General features: G+C 43.4%; 1 protein-coding gene and 1 long non-coding RNA gene across 3 annotated transcripts in view; one reads left to right on the top strand and one right to left on the bottom strand.

Moving 5' to 3' along the window:
* Positions 1-18,637, top strand: part of PPM1L (protein phosphatase, Mg2+/Mn2+ dependent 1L) — a 171,991-nt gene that overhangs the window by 46,564 nt on the left and 106,790 nt on the right. The gene's annotated exons all lie outside the window — the stretch shown is intronic.
* Positions 7,889-18,637, bottom strand: part of LOC310845187 — a 43,810-nt gene continuing 33,061 nt past the window's right edge. Inside the window, exon 3 of the long non-coding RNA XR_014564557.1 lies at positions 7,889-8,789. This is a non-coding gene — a long non-coding RNA (uncharacterized lncRNA). The remainder of the gene's footprint in view (positions 8,790-18,637) is intronic.

Genomic DNA, 18,637 nt, shown 5'->3' with positions numbered 1-18,637 from the left:
CAATAGAGTGACGCATGCCGTAAATGTTGACATGCAATATTTGCTAGCCAGACTTACAGAGATTGTACATAAAGGTACACTTAGAGCATTTGATGAGTGGCATTAATCTTTATACCCTGGCATATAATTTTAATTTAGGATCACATGTGTGTAGCGGATCATGTGTTTTGCCTATCCTTAGTGATTGGAGTGAGGAGTTCCCTAAACAGGGATGCTGCTGGGACCATAGTTGAATGGGAGGGCACATACATCACATCGTTGAAGGCCCTCAGTTTTGCCTCTTGCCTCTCCTGTTAAAGGGACTCAGAAAGCAGATGGTGTCGTAAACCGTTGAGCAAGCACCCCCAAACTCGGTGTCTGGGAATCCCCCTCCAGACGTTTTTGGGACTACAGTTCCCATCATCCCTGACTGGTCCTGTTAGCTAGGGATGATGGGAGTTGTAGTCCCAAAACGTCTGGAGGGCCAAGTTTGGGGATGCCTGCCTTTGAGGGAGATCCTGGGTGCTGGCAGTCATATAGAGGACACTGTAAATTGGGTTTGATAGACAAATAGTCTTACCTGGTATGAGGCAGCTAGCAGGCTTGTATGAAAAGCAAAGGATTCTAGAAAGAGAATTGAGGAATTTTCTTAAGTTAAACTGTTTGTACTGTAGTTCGTTTCTTGGCCATCCTAAGTTTCCTTATGCTCCCAGGCTCATGGCAGAATTAATCAACATTATTGGACTATACAGAGTAAGACTATGGCACCAACTAGGCCAAATTTGTTATGGTGTTGCCTCTACCCTCATGAGACCTTTTGGATAATCATGAATCTGGCTAGCAGATTAACTGTATGTATGGAATTGCTCTTGGATCTTCTATGTTCCCGACGCATGGAAGGATATGCACAAAACAAGTTGCCTAGCTCTGAGCTATATTTATGCTGCTTCTCTTGACAGCTCTGGAATGGATGAGCCTGCATGCAAGAAATGGTTCTAGAATCCTGAGACGCATTGTGCCCATGAATTAATGCTGGATAATGGGCCCCACCCATCCAGTGTATATATTTCTATTTTATTCTGACAAAATGATAGATGCAGAGTCATAGTCTGTAAATGTAGAAAGAAGCATGTCTCCCTTCATAGGCTTAATAGCCCTGATGAGCCAGAACCTGTTAGCAGCCTACAAAAATGAGTGGTAAAATAGGCAGATCAGCTGCAGGGGACAGTGACTCTCAACTCTGTTCTGCTGCTCTGTGTTAGCCCAGAATCTAGCTTGTTTGCAGTCCTGTGCATTGCCACTTGAACCTTTCCTCTTGTTCACTCAACACCTAGGAATGGCCTTCCCTCCATCTGTGTCTTTGCTTTTGGCCACCTAGATTGGTTTTTAATACACTTCATATCACTACGTGGTTGGTTTCCCACTGTTTCTTCTGAGTTTTACCTAGAGCAGTGTTTCCCAACCTTGGGCCTCCAGATGTTTTTGAACTACAATTCCCATCATCCCTGACCACTGGTCTTGCTAGCTAGGGATGATGGGAGTTGTAGTCCAAAAACAGCTGGAGGCCCAAGGTTGGGAAACACTGACCTAGAGTATGACAAACCATTAGATTTCAAAATTAAAAGTTTGTGTTTTGGAACTTGCCTTGCCAAAACGTTGGAAAACATGGGCCAGTTTTAAAATTTCTAAATTTATCTAGCCACACAACGCAATCTAATTTCTTCGTTTCTACCATGTACCAGATCTACCTAGCCTGATTCATGGTGCTATATTTGAACCCTGCCCTGATTCCAGCCTTCCAAAAGTTTAGAGGAGAGTGAGAAAGGAGAAATTTGAAACAGGAGGAGTAAGCAGGATGTTCACAGGGTCTGGAGGCAAACACAGATTGACTTAAATAAGGCCGTGCATTGATCTGTTGATTGAGCACCTAATCTCTCCTCCTGGAGCTGTGACCTTCCATATCTTTTTTTTTTAAAAAAAGAAACCAGATGGGCAGGACGTGAACATGCAGAATATGAGTTGTGCAATGTTAGAGAGCTGCTAGGAAAGTTTCAAAAAATGATTTAAGCACCCCTAGGGAAAGTGAGAGAACGCGGGTGGTGCTGTGGTCTAAACCACTGAGCCTCTTGGGTTTGCCAATTAGAAGGTCGGTGGTTCAAATCCCTGCAATGGGGTGAGCTCCAATTGCTTGGTCCCAGCTCCTGCCAGCCTAGCAGTTCGAAAACATGCCCCAAAAGTGCAAGTAGATAAATAGGTACCGTTCCAGTGGGAAGGTAAATGGTGTTTCCGTGCACTGCTCTGGTTTCGGTGTTCCGTTGCGCCATAAGTGGCTTGGTCATGCTGGCCACATAATCCGGAAAAACTGTCTGTGGACAAATGCCAGCTTCCTCGGCGTGTAAAGCGAGATGAGCGCCGAAACCCCAGAGTCATCTGCAACTGGAGTTAACTGTCAGGGGTCCTTTACCTTTACCTTTTTAGGGAAAGTGACCTTTGCCTCTGACCTGATTCCTCTGCATTCAGCCAGCCCCTTAGCAGACTTTATTCTGTGATAAGTAACAGGGATTGGGCAGCAGCCAACTATGCAAATATTTATGGTGCTCGGAACAGATGTGTGGTGTCATTAATGGGATGGGGGGGGGGAGTAATAAATGGAAGCTGAAACAGTTAAGATGGAGGTACTGTTGTCCTGACTGTGGAGGCAGTATTTAACCAGTAGTAGAGTTGGGTTACACTCCCTCTTAAATAGCAAGTTGACAGCTTGCAGGTACCCTTGAATCCAGCATTGGATGCTTAAGTGCCACCTATAGCTTGAATCACCTTTTGCCCACCTCTTCACTGTACAGTGGTACCTCGGGTTACATACGCTTCAGGTTACAGACTCCGCTAACCCAGGAATAGTACCTTGGGTTAAGAACTTTGCTTCAGGATGGGAAGAGAATTTGTGCTCCGGCGGCTCGGCAGCAGCGGGAGGTCCCATTAGCTAAAGTGGTGCTTCAGGTTAAGTATGGACCTCCGGAATGAATTAAGTACTTAACCTGAGGTACCACTGTACATTTAAAGTAGTTTCATACCACTTTAAACAGTCATGGCTTCCCCCCAAAGAATCCTGGGAGCTGCAGTATGATAAGGGTGCTGAGAGCTATTAGGAGACCCTCAAAGAGCTACAATTCCCAGAGTTCCCTTGGAAGAGGGATTGATTACTAAACCACTCTGGGAGTCATAGCTTCAAAGGGAATAGGGAACAACACCCTAAACAAAGATTTTCATGAGAAGCCATGGCTGTTTAAAGGAGCATCAAAGTGCTTTAGGAGCATGGTGCAGATTGTGGGATCTGAATCTTCTCCTGTGCCATTCTTTCTCATGCTTTGGTAACACCTAGACTTGATTACCCATTCTATATACGGCAGCTGGGTTGTTGGCTGATGCCTGCTTAGAATTAGAAATTTGTATTTAGATAATGAAGAGCTCTTGGTTGGCTCCCAGTTCGTTTCCAGGCACCATTCAAAGTGCTGCCTTTGACCTTTTGAAGGCCTAACTGTATTTCCGATGCAAAAATTTAAAAATAATAATTCTGAAATTAGTTATGAGTGAGAGCAGAGTGTTGGAAGGCACATGCTGTAACTTAAAACATCTGCATTTGGGTGCAAACCATCCCCTTTCTCTGTTTATGCATCAGGCTTTTTCACAAAAATGTCAAGGGAACAAGTTGCCATGAGCTAGCTTAAATGTCGTAAACAACTTTTAAAAGAATAAGGCTTCACCCTGAGCTACTGCAAAAAATTACTGAGGGAAATCTGGTGTGCATGTGTTTAAAGAGAGAGGAGAATGAGATTTCTTTGCCCCCGTTGGTTCAGTAGCCCTTTGGATATACAAGTCATGTTACATTTGCTGTAAAAAGAGCAGAAATCCACTTTCAGTGCCTACTGCTTTTCCTTCAGTGAGCATGAAAATATCTTGGGAGACCTGAATGCTTGCCAGCTTGATAACAGCTTGTTACTTCCCCTGCCTTGTTTTGTTCCCCCCTCCTGCTTGCTTTTCTGTCATGCATTTTAGAAAAATCAATGTATTTAGAATATAATGAAAATTAATGGGAACACAAATTTGAAGGCACAAGTCCTTTGTTGCCGAAAAAAGGCTGATGCGCACTCTTGATTTGCACCTTTGCAAACTTGGCTTCAATTGCGGCACGCAAGGTTCGAGTGAAATTAATTTGTTCTGACTTCCTAGTGGCTCGGAGGACGCTCCTTCCCTGGAACAATCAGGCAATTCAGCAGAAAACAGTACTGGGCCCTTAAGGGAGGTGTGTGGGCCGCGAATGAAACAGTGGGAGTTAGAAAGAAGTTAAACTTAACATCCTCGTATTAAAAAATGGCAGGATGATTGTCTGTTATGTGCTTAGCACTTTGTAGCAATTTGTCTTCACAAGATGCCTGCATTTTACCTTACTTCGCTGTGATTGTATTTAAATCATCCTATAACTTAAAACAAAAAACAAAAACCTAAATGTACTGGATAGAAAACATCTCCCAGTGCTGTGGAGGAGTGAGAGTCAAGCTTTGGGGAAGAGCTATAGCTCAAACTTTGCATGCAGAAGGTCCCAGATTCAGTCTTCCACATCTCCCAGTATGGCTGGGAAGGACTCTGACTCAAAACCTTGGAGAACTGCTGCCAATCACTGTAGACCAGGCATGTCCAAAGTCTAATCCGGCCAGTTTTATCCAGCCCCTGTGGCAGTTTAGGTTTCGAGTTATTCATTCCTAAAAAAAAAACCTCAACAACTTTGGTTGGCGCTCATGCATGCTTGGCCTTCCCCATTTATCACAGGAAGGTTCTTCATGCAACTTTTAATTGCATTCACTTGATTAAGGTCCACAATCATGCAGGAAGATCCACTTTGTGTTCAACTACAGTGGTACCTCAGGTTAAGTACTTAATTCGTTCCGGAGGTCTGTACTTGACCTGAAACTGTTCTTAACCTGAAGCACCACTTTAGCTAATGGGGCCTCCTGCTGCTTCCATGCCACCGGAACACGATTTCTGTTCTCATCCTGAAGCAAAGTTCTTAACCTGAAGCACTATTTCTGGGTTGGCGGAGTCTTTAATGTGAAGCGTATGTAACCTGAAGCGTATGTAACCTGAGGTACCACTGTAAATGCAAATAACTACCTCACTTGCAGATCTTCCCCACTTAAGACTGCAAAGGTCAGAGGCTCAGTGTGCAGGGCGATGTGCATGGAAATATTGGGAGTGGGTCTTGTGCGCCTCCCTATCCATGGATGCAGAGTTCTAGTATGGGTTAGCAGTCCTTTTCAGAAGTCCATGCTTCCTTAATGGGCGTTTTCCTGATGGAAAAAACCATTGCCAAGCTTATTTCTTGTAAAATACTTCAGCCTCTGAGAATGAGGGATTACAAAGAGGCGGGGTGGAGGGATCTTTCTGAGTAATAATGTATGTTCTCTCTCTCTTCCCCCCTATTAGAACTATTGTAAGTGTTGCTTTCATTTTCTCCTCAAGCAATTTTCAGAAGTTAATACTTCTCAGAATATTGCAGCACTTCCAGTGTCCCCCGAATCCCTCTGAATTCATTTCCAAAGGTTTCACTCTTATCTTCTTCGCTACAGTTGATTCATATTTAATATAGATCGGTCCCTGCCTCTGAAATGTTTTGGTTGCTTTATGCACCTCTATGAATACATAAACTGAAAGAATTGATAAATGCACTGTGCATGCTTCCATAATGCATTTGAGATGTTTCCCACCAGGGCAAAGGAAGGTTATGCCTCATGCGTCTTTGGTCAGCTCCTGCCCTTCTTCATCTTCATCCATCCATCCACCCATCCATCCATCCATTTAGCCATCCTTTTAAAGGCCTGCCACTAGGAATGAGCAAGCTGTGGCCTCCAGGCATTTTTAGACTTCTAATCCCATTGCCCCATACCCTTTGCCTTACAGGTTGGAGCTGATGGCATTTTGGAGTCTAACAACATCTTGTAAGGTCACAGGTTCCCCATCTATGATCTGTATAACTTGGTTTTTTAGCTCACGTGAGCTATCCAAAGCAGATTACAACTTCTGGGACGCGAGTGGCGCTGTAGTCTAAACCACTGAGCTTCTTGGACTTGCTGATCAGAAGGTTGGCAGTTTGAATCCCCACAACGGGGTGAGCTCCCATTGCTCTGTCCCAACTCTTGCCAACCTAGCAGTTCGAAAGCACAGCAGTGCAAGTAGATGGTGGAAAGGTAAATGGTGTTTCCATGCGCTCTGGTTTCCGTCATGTTGTTCCATTGCACCAGAAGCGTCATACTGCCCAAATGACCCGGAAATCTGTCTGTGGACAACTGCCAGCTCCCTCGGCCTGAAAGGAAGATGAGTGCTACAACCCCATAGTCACCTTTGTCTGGATTTAACTGTCCAGGGGTCCTTTACCTTTTAGCTTACACCTTAAAAAAAACCACAAAACCATAGCTGGTTGTTGTTGTTGTTTAAGCCAAATAAGGAATGTGACAGATTTCATAGTAAAGAAGGAGAAATGAGGGGCTTGGGTGCAGATCACCTCCTGGTGATCTATGTTAGTGGTGCAAAACCTCTGGGTATGGTTGGTCTCCAACTCCCATCAGCCCCAGTTTTCTGGCATGCACAAAAATTGTAGACCTTGGTTCAATGCAGGAGCATGGGGGCTTTTCCAGGGGTATTGCTACCAGTTCTAAGTCGAAATCCCCAAAGTGATTGAATAGAAATAGATTGGTCTAAACTAACTTAGACCTAAGTATAGTTCTGTAGTAGTAAGTGATGGATTCTGGCTTCTGCTTCTTTCTTTATACATACACACACACACACACACACACACACACACACATACACACACATATACACACACATACATACATATATACACACACACACACATATGGGAATGGAATCCTGAGCTGGGTCATCGCTGGTGATAGGGACATTGCAAAGGAGCTTGAAAATGAGTTGAGGGCAATTGATGGTGTACTTGAATTGGCCAAAAGGCCAGCACATACTCCTTAATTTGATTATGGGCCAGGGGCAAGCATTTTAAAGTTCCATTTATTTTAATGGGAAAGGTTTGAGAACTTGCTTTACTCCACTGAAACAATGGGGCTTCAGAAGTGGATGGATAAGTATGGTTTAATGGAGAACCGCCTGTTAAGAAAGAGACTTGCAAATTGATTCCACCAGTTGGCAGCCTTTTGTTCCAAACTTTTGAGAAAAGGAAGTCAGGGTGGGAATGTTGTCTTTATTGTCCTTTTCTGGTGCCACTACCGAGAAGGCCCTCTGCCTGGTTCCCTGTAACTTGGCTTCTCACAGCAAGGGAACCGCCAGAAGGCCCTCGGCACTGGACCTCAGTTTGCGGGCAGCACAATGGAAGTGGAGACACTCCTTCAGGTATAACTGGACCGAGGCTATTTAGGGCTTTAAAGGTCAGCACCAACACTTTGAATTGTGCTCAGAAATGTATTGGGAACCAGTGTAGGTCTTTCAAGACCGGTGTTATATGATCTCCGCGGCCGCTCCCAGTCACCAGTCTAGGTGCCGCATTCTGTATTAGTTGTAGTTTCCGGGTCACCTTCAAAGGTAGCCCCACATAGAGTGCATTGCAGTAATACAAGCAAGAGATAACCAGAGCATGTACCACTCTGGCAAGACAGTCCGCGGGCAGGTACGGTCTCAGCCTGCGTACCAGATGGAGCTGATAAACAGCTGCCCTGGACACAGAATTGACCTGCGCCTCCATGGACAGCTGTGAGTCCAGAATGACTTCCAGGCTGTGCACCTGGTCCTCCAGGGGCATAGTTACCCCATTCAGGACCAGGGAGTCCTCCACACCTGTCCGCCTCCTGTCCCCCGAAAACAGTACTTCTGTCTTGTCAGGATTCAACCTCAATCTGTTGGCCGCCATCCATCCTCCAACTGCATCCAGACACTCACACAGGACCTTCACTGGTTCCAATTTGAAAGAGAGGTAGAGCTGGGTATCATCTGCATACTGATGAACATCCAGTCCAAACCCCCTGATGATCTCTCCCAGCGGCTGCATGTAGATGTTGAAAAGCACTCTGTGTTTCCATGCTGGCGCAGAAGAGGGGAATATTCATATCGTAGCAGAATTGTTAAATATTTATATATACTTTCTACCAATTGGAATGGCAGAGCAGGGATGGAAAAATCAGCCCTCCTTCTACCAGCCCATTTGCCTGCCTGTCTGCCTGGAGTTCTTTCCTGCCTGGCTGAAGTTACCAGGTCAGCTGTTCAATTGTAAGGTCGGACTTGCAGATTTAAACACAATGTAAAACTGCGAGCCAACCTTCCTCGGGGAGGATTGCTCTTGCATGTACGTTCTTGATTTAAAAGGGAATAAAAGTTTTATTTGAGAAATTTGTGCTTTCTGTGAAATGTGGTTCCTCCGAGGTCATCATCTCATTCCTCCAAATAACCCAGTAATGCCTGGGCTGAGACAGGAATTCACTTTATGGTCTTGACATATTGCCTTGGAGCACTGGGAGGAATGGTCATTATGCTTGCAAAACAACTTGAACTTGAAAGTGCTGGGATATTTAACGGGAACACTTGTCCGTTGCTAAACACAGGCTATAAATAAAAATGTAATCCGAGGGAAGAATTCAGCTTCACAATCTCCCAACATTATTTAAAGCGAACAGCCCAGTCCACAGCCTAGTGGAGATGAAGTATTTGGATTAAACTTGTTTAGATTGATTGATTGCAGGAGGGCTCAAGTGAATGTAAGCCATTTTCTTTCTATTTTTGACCCCAGATTGTATCTCGAGCTGCAAAAGAAATGGCCCAGTGAATGCTCTTAAGGTGTATAGTGCAGCTCCGCTGATGAAGCTGAAACTAGTCTGGCTCATTTGTTGGCTGGGAGACCACCACAGGCTTAATATGAAAGGAGCTCTCCGGTTCCCCAGAGGAAGGGTAATGAAGAAAGTATATACAGTGGTACCTCGGGTTACATATGCTTCAGGTTATAGACTCCGCTAACCCAGAAATAGTACCTCAGGTTAAGAACTTTGCTTCAGGATGAGAACAGAAATCGTGCTCCAGCGGCACGGCAGCAGCAGGAGGCCCCATTAGCTAAAGTTGTGCTTCAGGTTAAGTACGGACCTCCGGAACGAATTAAATACTTAACCTGAGGTACCATTGTACAAGTTTGCACCACCTAAATGAAAATCTGCTGTCAAATACAGTGGTACCTCAGGTTAAGAACTTAATTCTGTTCTTATCCTGAAACTGTTCTTAACCTGAGGTACCACTTTTGCTAATGGGGCCTCCCGCTGCCGCCGCCACCACACGATTTCTGTTCTCATCCTGAAGCAAAGTTCTTAATCCGAGGTACTATTTCTGGGTTAGCGGAGTCTGTAACCTGAAGCGTTTGTAGCCCAAGGTACCACTGTGGAAACATTTTGGAGGCGTGCTTCCTTTTGGCTCAACGTTAGACCATGAGCTCGGAATTTTGAAGCCAAGGACCAGGTGCAACCTTCTTTCTAGCCCCTGGTCTCACACCCCTCACTTTACTCCTGGAGCATTTTTGCTTCACTAGAAAGTGGCCTTGAACATGTGCAGTGCTCCTTTGCTGACCTGTATAGAGGATAGAGAGGCCTGTGTGAATGCGAAGGACCTAGTCTACTCTACATTGCTGTGCCCAATGTCCCTCTTAGTCATATTGATCGCTTACCTATCAGCTCAGTTGGTAGAGCATGAGACTCTTTATCTCAGAGCTGTGGGTTCAAGCCCCATATTGGGCAAAAAATTCTTACATTGCAACGGGTTGGACTAGATGACCCCCAGGGGTCCCTTCCAGCTCTACAGTTATATGATTCTGTTATTCATATATGAAATATTGTAACTAGAATGTTGAGAGAGAAATCTTTGGCATCATAATTACACTGTTTAGATCCAATAAAGTGCATTTCAATTAGCTTTGGCTTTTCTGCAGAAACTGAATTGAAATAGATTTTGCGTAAAGGTAAAGGTAAAAGTACCCCTGCCCGTACGGGCCAGTCTTGACAGACTCTGGGGTTGTGTGCCCATCTCACTCAAGAGGCCAGGGGCCAGCGCTGTCCGGAGACACTTCCGGGTCACGTGGCCAGCGTGACATCGCTGCTCTGGCGAGCCAGAGCCGCACACGGAAACGCCGTTTACCTTCCCGCTGGTAAGTGGTCCCTATTTATCTACTTGCACCCGGAGGTGCTTTCAAACTGCTAGGTTGGCAGGCGCTGGGACCGAGCAGCGGGAGCGCACCCCGCCGCAGGGATTCAAACCGCCGACCTTTCGATCGGCAAGTCCTAGGCGCTGAGGCTTTAACCCACAGCGCCACCTGCGTCCCACAAGATTTTGCTTAGTTATGTTTTAATGCAAATTGCCCTAAAAGCTCATTAAATTGTGCCGTATTTTCCCCATCTAGTTTTTTGTTCCCAAAGGTTAGATGTATACTATTGCTACTGCTTTTTTAGGCAGAGATGAGGGAAACGGGTGATGCTACGGTACTGAGCTAGATGTGTTTGGTCCGATATTGCAGGCTTTTCTTGTGTTTTGTTCTTATGACTGCCTTGTTTTTAATCCTTGTACAGCGCTTAGAGAAATGTAGGTATTCTATAGATGATGATGGGTAAGGACAATATCCAGCCATGAAGAGCTAATAGAGAGGGTTGCAATAAGGTCTCCAGAGCAGCTTCTGATTCCAGGACTGAGCGCTCACTGAGGTGCAATGACTGCCTATGCTTTCCCTCACTGCATTTACTAGCAAGGAAAAGCAGCAGGTGGTATTGATGTGATAATACTGCATTGGCGTTTTCCTGGGCTCAAACTATTTCCATCTTGGGGCAAGGGGAATAATTGCAGTAGCTAATGTAGAAAGTAGCATGGCATTCTTTTACATTAACTAAATGAATAAGATCTATGGGATTCCTCTTGAACGTTCTGCTCAGCCCCTGATGCAGGAAAAACATGATTATCTATATTTTTTTTCCTGTTCCCCAAGTGAGGTAAAGTTAAAGGTAAAGGGACCCCTGACCATTAGGTCCATTCGCGGACGACTCTGGGGTTGCGGCGCTCATCTCACTTTATTGGCTGAGGGACCCAGCATGACTAAGCCGTTTCTGACGAACCAGAACAGTGCACGGAAACGCTGTTTACCTTCCCGCCGGAGCGGTACCTATTTATCTACTTGCACTTTAACATGCTTTTGAACTGCTAGGTTGGCAGGAGCTAGGACCGAGCAACGGGAGCTCACCCCGTCACGGGGATTCGACTCGCCGACTTTCTGATCGGCAACTCCTAGGCTCTGTGGGGGGGAAAATCATGACTAGCAGTATAACTATATCTGCTCAGAAGCAAACCCTGTTGAGTTCAATAGTACTTAATTGCCAAGTAAGAGGATAGCATTGCAGTCTTAACCTTAAATCCCATTGAACTCAATGGATCTTACTTTTTAGTAGACATGTATAGACTAGCAATATTTCTCAAGCTGTCCCTCTCTTAAGCTGGTTGCTGTAGCTATGGACCAACCATGATACTAACCTGAATTACTATCGAAAATCTTGATATACAGCACACCTGCAATAATAATTCAGATCCACTTTGCAAAAATTATTTATCTGCTTTTCCAGTGTTGTTACAAAATAAAGTGGAAATATCCATGAAAATAAATAAGCAGCTTTCACACATGCTTGAACACGTGGAAACTCTGAATGTTAGGCTTCCCAAATATGAAATCATACCAAACAGGAAAAAACAATAAAATAACTTTATATGGGATATGGGAGAAACACAAAAATTCGAGCTGTTGTTTAATTTGGGTTTAATCTCATCTCTCCTCTCCCATTTACTAAATTGCACAAGACGACTTCTTCTTCTTCTTCTTCTTCTTCTTCTTCTTTGCAAAAGCATATCTGTTTTAATTTGCCTGACTTGATAAGCAACATTGTAAGCTTTTCTTGAACAAATAGGGTTGGTAGATGGTTGCGTGTTTGTGGCTTTCAGGAACTGGGCACGAACAAAGGAAAAGCAAGATTTCAAGACTGTCATTATTCCAGTCTAAATTACAGAGTAGCTAAATTATGGTTAGAGTCTCTTTCTCTTAAAAATGCATCTGTTTCATAAACATCTAGCCATCTTTAATATTTCATAAGATGATCCTTAAGTTCCTTGCTAATGGCTGAAATATTGAGCATTGAAGAGGCTAGAAAAGCTGCCATCTCTATTGGCCTGGTTAACCTTTCTACAGTGATGCAGAAATAATTAATGTGGATGTATTCATGCTTGCATCTCACATCCAAAATTAGGCACATAGACAATTAGAATGCCTACGATGCATAACTAAACATGTTTCGCCATGATTCACTTTTCCTTTATAATAATCCTTTACCTGAATTTTTGTTCCGTTAGAGCTGATTCTGAAATAGCTGTGTGGATTCAACCAAAATGTTTTCCCAAGTGGTATGCCTTTTATATTTCTACTATATTTCTGCTATATTTTCCATAAGAATGAACATTTAGGAATTTTACAGTGCATCTTCTTAGAAGCAACTCCCACTGAGTTCAGTAGATATGGGCATAGGATTGCGGGTTTAGAAACTAAAAGGGCAGGGATTTTGATAATCTAGTCATAATCCAGTCATGTAATGCTTGTTTTTACATTTTGTTGATTTGGGGCTGTAGCCGACATTTGCTGTCATCTACGGCAAGGGTGAAATCCAGCACAACAGTTGTGCTAGTTGGAGTTTGTTGTCCAACAGATTGCACAATCTATTGTACAACAAAGTTACCAGCATCCTGTTTCTGTTGCTCAACAACATTCCCCTGACACAAAACCTTAACCTACATTAGCTGCAACCCTGGGTCTTTTTCTCAGACCCTGATGAGCTGTTGCTGGGCTAAACAGACAAATAGTCTGGCCTGGCATGAAAGACGTTATTGTATTCACACATTACTGTACAGGTATATATATCAATTTTCACTGCATACAGCAGCCTAGGAAAACTCATCAACTTTTAAGTCTGGATTGACCCAAGTTTCATGCCTTGTTGAACTTGTTATTTATAGGTATGGTGCATACCTCTCTTGAGTCCTTCTGCAATGAACCTTTGCTGTAAGGAGCATTAACCTGCAGTCTTCAGGGAGCCCTAGCAAACAGTGTAATATAGGACTCCTGAGATGGGCCACTTTTGTAAATCAAATTGCAGCGGCTTCACTCAGCCTTCCATTTTACTGACCTGGCTATAGTTACCCTTGAATGACTAGAACATTCAAAGATTCCATATAGGATAAAACAACTTCAGAGCTGTTAGAGTACTAAATCATTAAGAAAGGAGGAGAGGTTTACCTGGGAGAGTTGGAGCCAGGTAGACTTAAAATGGGGGGGGGGGCAGAGGTCCATACCAGTCACAATGGCAGCAGACTTGTGTCTCCTAGCACAGGTTTGCCCAAAATGCATTAAGTGAGCGATGGGCAGGGTCAGAGGTCAGTGGTAATGCTAGCAGGGCTGTAGGTGGAAGTGGGCAAAGCAATGAATGTGCCTCCCCAAAAATGAACTATTAAATTGTAAAGTTTATTAAAAAGATATTTTCTACATAAGCAAACACTAATATTTACTTTGATGTTTTAAATTTGGTTAACAGCAGTTTTTAAAGGCTAAAAAGCTTTTGCCTCAAGCAAAATGACCTATACCTCCACCCCAGCCAAATTTACCTACAATACAGGTCCAGTCACTGGTCACAATCTGCCTCTTGACAGCAAGGTTTCTTCTGTGGTACCTCTGACTGCTCTGGCCTGTTGGTGTCACCTTCTTCTGGAGATATATTTACACAGAGTCACCTCTGCGTCCTTCTTCTGATCTTTACCAACAACATATAGTTCCCACACAAGGGAAGAATAGCTTACTGTTCAGGCCTCAGCTATCCCACTTCACCTCAGCTTTCTATGGTTTTTGCAGTAGAATAGTTTCTACATACACAAACATACATGCCTCTCTATCCTTCATGTAAGCAGCCAAGAAGAACTAACAGAGTTCAAGGACCCATTTCAGCCAGGCAAAAACATTCAAGGAGAGCTGGAGGTGTGGCCTGGGGAGATAGACACTTTGTGTGTTTTAATTTAAACATCATAAAAATCTTTGCACCTAAGATAAATATCACCACATGCAAATGTGCGTGTACACAATTAGCACTGAATGAATGATAAAATATTTATATGTGCATAATGGAAAATTTATTGAGCTGCAGATGTTTCTTCCTTTGTCATGTCAAGGCTTTGCTCCTTCTGCAAACTTAATAATGCACATTTGGCTGAAGAGGAAGCATAAAGGCTGCGGTTCTGTGCATGCTTACCTGAAAGTTTTCCCCATTCAAAATAAGCGAGTCTTACTTTCGGAGTAAGCACGCACAGAATTAACACTGAAAGTCATGGTGCTAAAAATGAATCTTTGAGAATATAGAGAATGACTGAGCAAGCTTGAGAGAATAGAACAGTAGAAATTGTAGGTAAATGCTGATCGTGATCTTGTCTGCACAATCAAGTTGGTAGCTCAGTGCTATAGCATCTCATTTGCATACAGAAGCCCACAGATTAAATCCCTGGAATCTCCAGAAAGCAATGGGAACATCACCAGTCTGAAACTCTGGGGAGCTGTGTAGACAGTATCGAGCTACATAGACCAGAAGTCTGAAGTAGTATAAGGCAGCTTCCAGGTTCTGTTGCACACCTGAGTTATTTTCCGTTTTGTCTTTAGCATCCTCCTGGGCCAAATCACAAGTCTGAAAGAAAATCCTGTGTCTGTGAGTTTCTAGCAGTCATTTACCAAATCAGTTAAAGTGTTCATGGCAGAAAGCATGAGTTTTATAGCTGAGGTGCAAGGTTTCAAGAGGTTTCTCAAGCCAGATCTGATATTCACAAGTGCTTCTCAAAACCGGTGCATGCTTTCAGATTGCTTCCATCTGTGGTAGCTGGTTGCTGGGTGGGGCAGAGATGCTAGTCTACCTTCTCAGCAGGTGAGTTGTGGAGGGAGCTGAGGTTGGCAGGTTGCAAACATGCCAGCAGGAGCATCAGACTGATGCATTTGTACCATGCCAACCTTTCTGCCACCTCATCCTTCTTCCTCCCTATAAGCAATAGCAACCCATCTCTGGGAAAGCTATCCTAGTGGCTCTGCCCCATTTCTGCCCCATAACAGTTGGTTGTAAGGCTTTCCCCCCATAAATTGGTCCCTTAATAAAATTGCAAGGAGCATCTTGAAGAAATGTCATGTTGAACCTCTGTTGATCAACATAATGTGGTGTTACAGGTGACATTGGTATTTGAGGGAATGGCGTTGTTGAGCAAAGCTTGCTGGATAATATTTCAGTGTTTTTTAAAGCAAAGATTATGTCCTCAGGGCAACCTGCAAAATATTGCTTCCTATTTTAATTTCCCACCCAACACTGGTTTTTTTGCTCCATTCTCATAAAGTCAAAGACAGAAGAAAGAAGAAGAAATTAAATCTTTCTTTGTTTTAAAGATCAACTATAAAATGTATCTTGAATAGCTTACAGCACAATTCTATGCATGTTTACTTGAAGGAAGGTTCTGTTTTGTTACAGGACATTTCCCCTTATGTGAATTATGCATAGGATTGTGGCCCTAAAAGCGTTGGCCACACTCCATCAACAGGTCCTTCTGTCCATGTTTACACACTGCATTAAGTTCCCTACTAATTGTGTTTAAGATTGTGTCCCTTAGGCCAGCCTTTGCTAAACTGGGGCCCACTAGATGTCAGCTTCTATCAGCCCCAACCAGCACATGAAATGCAAAACATCAGGACCCCCTACCCCACCACTGTGTTTAGTTTGCTAATTTTATTTATTCCACATTTTGAAAAGCACAAGAAGCAAGACAAAGCAAATTAATGTTTCTTCAAAAGTCTTTTGCTTTTCCTGAAATTCAACTCTCCTCCTCCCTTTCATTATATGCAAAAATTGGGTCCAGCAAATGAATGCTGTCATTCTTAAGATATTTGAGGTGCAGTTCTCCAACTACTTTCTGTACAGTCACCTCACAAAAGCCCATAGAACTACTTCAGGAATGACTTAAAGGTTTCACAGTGCTATGTTGACCGACCAGGCACTCGGAAGTAAGGGAATTTATAACCACCAAATGCATGTTATGGCCATATTTTAATTTTATATATTAATCACAGGTAATTCCCCATAGGACATTTCAGGAGGGAGTACCAGAGAGCACTGCATGACATAAATGCAGCTTGGCAAAACTAATACTGTAGCAGATTGTATTTGGAACCTCCTTTCATGTTACGTTTTAGGTTCATACCTACAAAGTTAAGTATAAATGCCACCACAATCACAACTCTGAAAATATATTTATAGTCATAAGAGCCACTGTTAGTTTATATGCTTCAGTGCTGTTTAAAATTGTTTTTATGCAATGTTATTACTGTGAGTCGCCCTGGACTCCCTTTGGGGAAGAAAGGTAAGAAATATAACAACAACAACAACAACATATGGAACTGGAAATACTGGTTGCCAATTGCATGTTCAGTGGTAATTAGATTTTCTGCATGTGTATCAACAATTTTCACAGCCCCAGAAAAAATTGTTTGATGACTGCTTTGTTTTCTTCGCATTTTAGAAATTAAATCCCTTGAAGTAAATTTTGGAGCCTCATGCTGAGCCAACTCTGGATAGAGTTCCATTTTGGGGAGCATGGGAAAAATAATACCACAGATGTACTTCATACAAGAAGGAACACTGAAAATTCAGGCTCCCATCGTTTTACCCAGAATTTCCAGTAACCCACCCTGAAGGGGTTGGGGCAACGTCTCTGGAGAACAATCTTACTGTAGGCCTACCATGCAAACTCTGCCTTTTTGCTTACCATCCTGCACTCTCTCCTTCTAGCTTCTCAGAAGAGATGTGCATTTCACCTTCAGGTGACACCCATCAAGTAACAAAAAGCAACAGCATAAAAATAGCATTTAGCAGTTCAGCAGAAATGCAAGAGTTGCAGGCTGTCCTTTTAAGGCCTGGTGGTCTTTTGATGGCTAAAAAATGCCTTCATCTCTAATCCATGAAATGCATGACTGAAGAAGAACTTTGCCAGCCTTTCCTGCTGGGAACACACACACACACACCACTTCTGCTTTCATGTTTTCATCCTCAGTTAAGTGAACAACAAACTCCTACTCCTCACTCCTTATCTGACCAGTGTGGTCACGTGGATTCAGCCCCCAAACTCAAGGTTTCCAGCAGCTTTGCTCCACATCCTTTGGAGCTTGTTCCAGATTTGGGGGACATAAACAAAGTGTCCTTTTCCCCCCAAAAAAGGTGCAAATTTGCTTGTGTTGATTGATATGTATATATGCACGTCATTAAGTTAATAGAAATAGTTAATAGAAATATATTGCACCTCACTGCAGTAGTAGTAGTGGTAGTTTATTATGTATACCCCGGCCATCTGACTGGGTTTCCCCAGCCAATCTGGGTGGCTTCCAACAAAACATTAAAAATAGAATAAAACATTAGACATTAAAAACTTTCCTAAATAGGGTTGCCTTCAGATGTCTTGCAAAAGTCAGATAGTTGTTTATTCCCTTGACATCTGATGGGAAGAGGTTCCACAGGGTGGGTGCCACTACCAAGAAGGCAAACTGAGACCAGGGGTTCATAGTCTGGCTATGTAGGGCTTCAGGGCTGGGAGAGACCCTGGTCAGAACCACATCATACATTGACAGCAGATGTGCAAAATGATGTCACGTGCATGCGCAGAAGCGGCAAATCCCAACCCGCGCGTGCGCAGACGCGGGTTGTGTTCTTTTCATGTTGTGAACGGGCCTCCGGAACAGATCCCGTTTGCAACCAGAGGTACCACTGTACTTCAGGTGTGCTCTGGTCAAGGCATAATAGAGTGGGACTATTACTTCCCTTGATCTGGACACTAGACGTCTGTCAGCGCAGCCTAGAATAGCATTCTCACAACCAGGTGGCATAATGACATGGGGTGAGCATTTCTTCAGCTTATGGGAGTAAGGGATTTGGGTGGGTGCTGATAGGAGACCATCTCAGTTTGGTGAGCATCTGTGACTTAAGTCACAGTGTGGTCGCCATTCATATGCACACACCTCTGTCTATTTTTATTTCCAGATCCGATATGCATTTGTGAGGATACGTACTTGCTGTACTTGAAACCTTTCTAAAATGAGCTTCGAAGAGCTAACCCGCAATTTTACCCTCTACTCTGATGTTGAAATCAATTTAACTGGAACTAACAAAGGGTGACCTTGTGATTGTGAAGTAATTGGAATTCTTTGGCATGAAGAATTTCAAAAGCAGAAGCAAATGGTTTTGAATTTCTTTTTTTTTCTTCTTCAACAAAAAATCTCAGCTGCATACATGTTGTGGGCTAAATATTTTGATGGCCACGCACCTCTGGTGTATGTTGCTATTCAGGCTAAGCTTCCTGTTTCAGGGAAGGTATTGCCAAATAATACACAGGACGTTTTTGGAAACCATCCACAACTACAGCACAAACCCTTAAAGTGAAGCATTAAGGCAGCTGCCTGCAGTATTTGTGTTACCTTGAATTACCTTTTTGAGCTTCCATTTCTTCTACACTTTGCTTTTTTGTATAT

This window comes from Podarcis gaigeae, assembly GCF_964106915.1.
Source record: "Podarcis gaigeae genome assembly, chromosome: 5".
NCBI classification, from domain to species: Eukaryota; Metazoa; Chordata; class Lepidosauria; order Squamata; family Lacertidae; genus Podarcis; species Podarcis gaigeae.
Note: the sequence above shows the minus strand (reverse complement) of the source record. Positions and strands in the feature narration are given on the sequence as shown.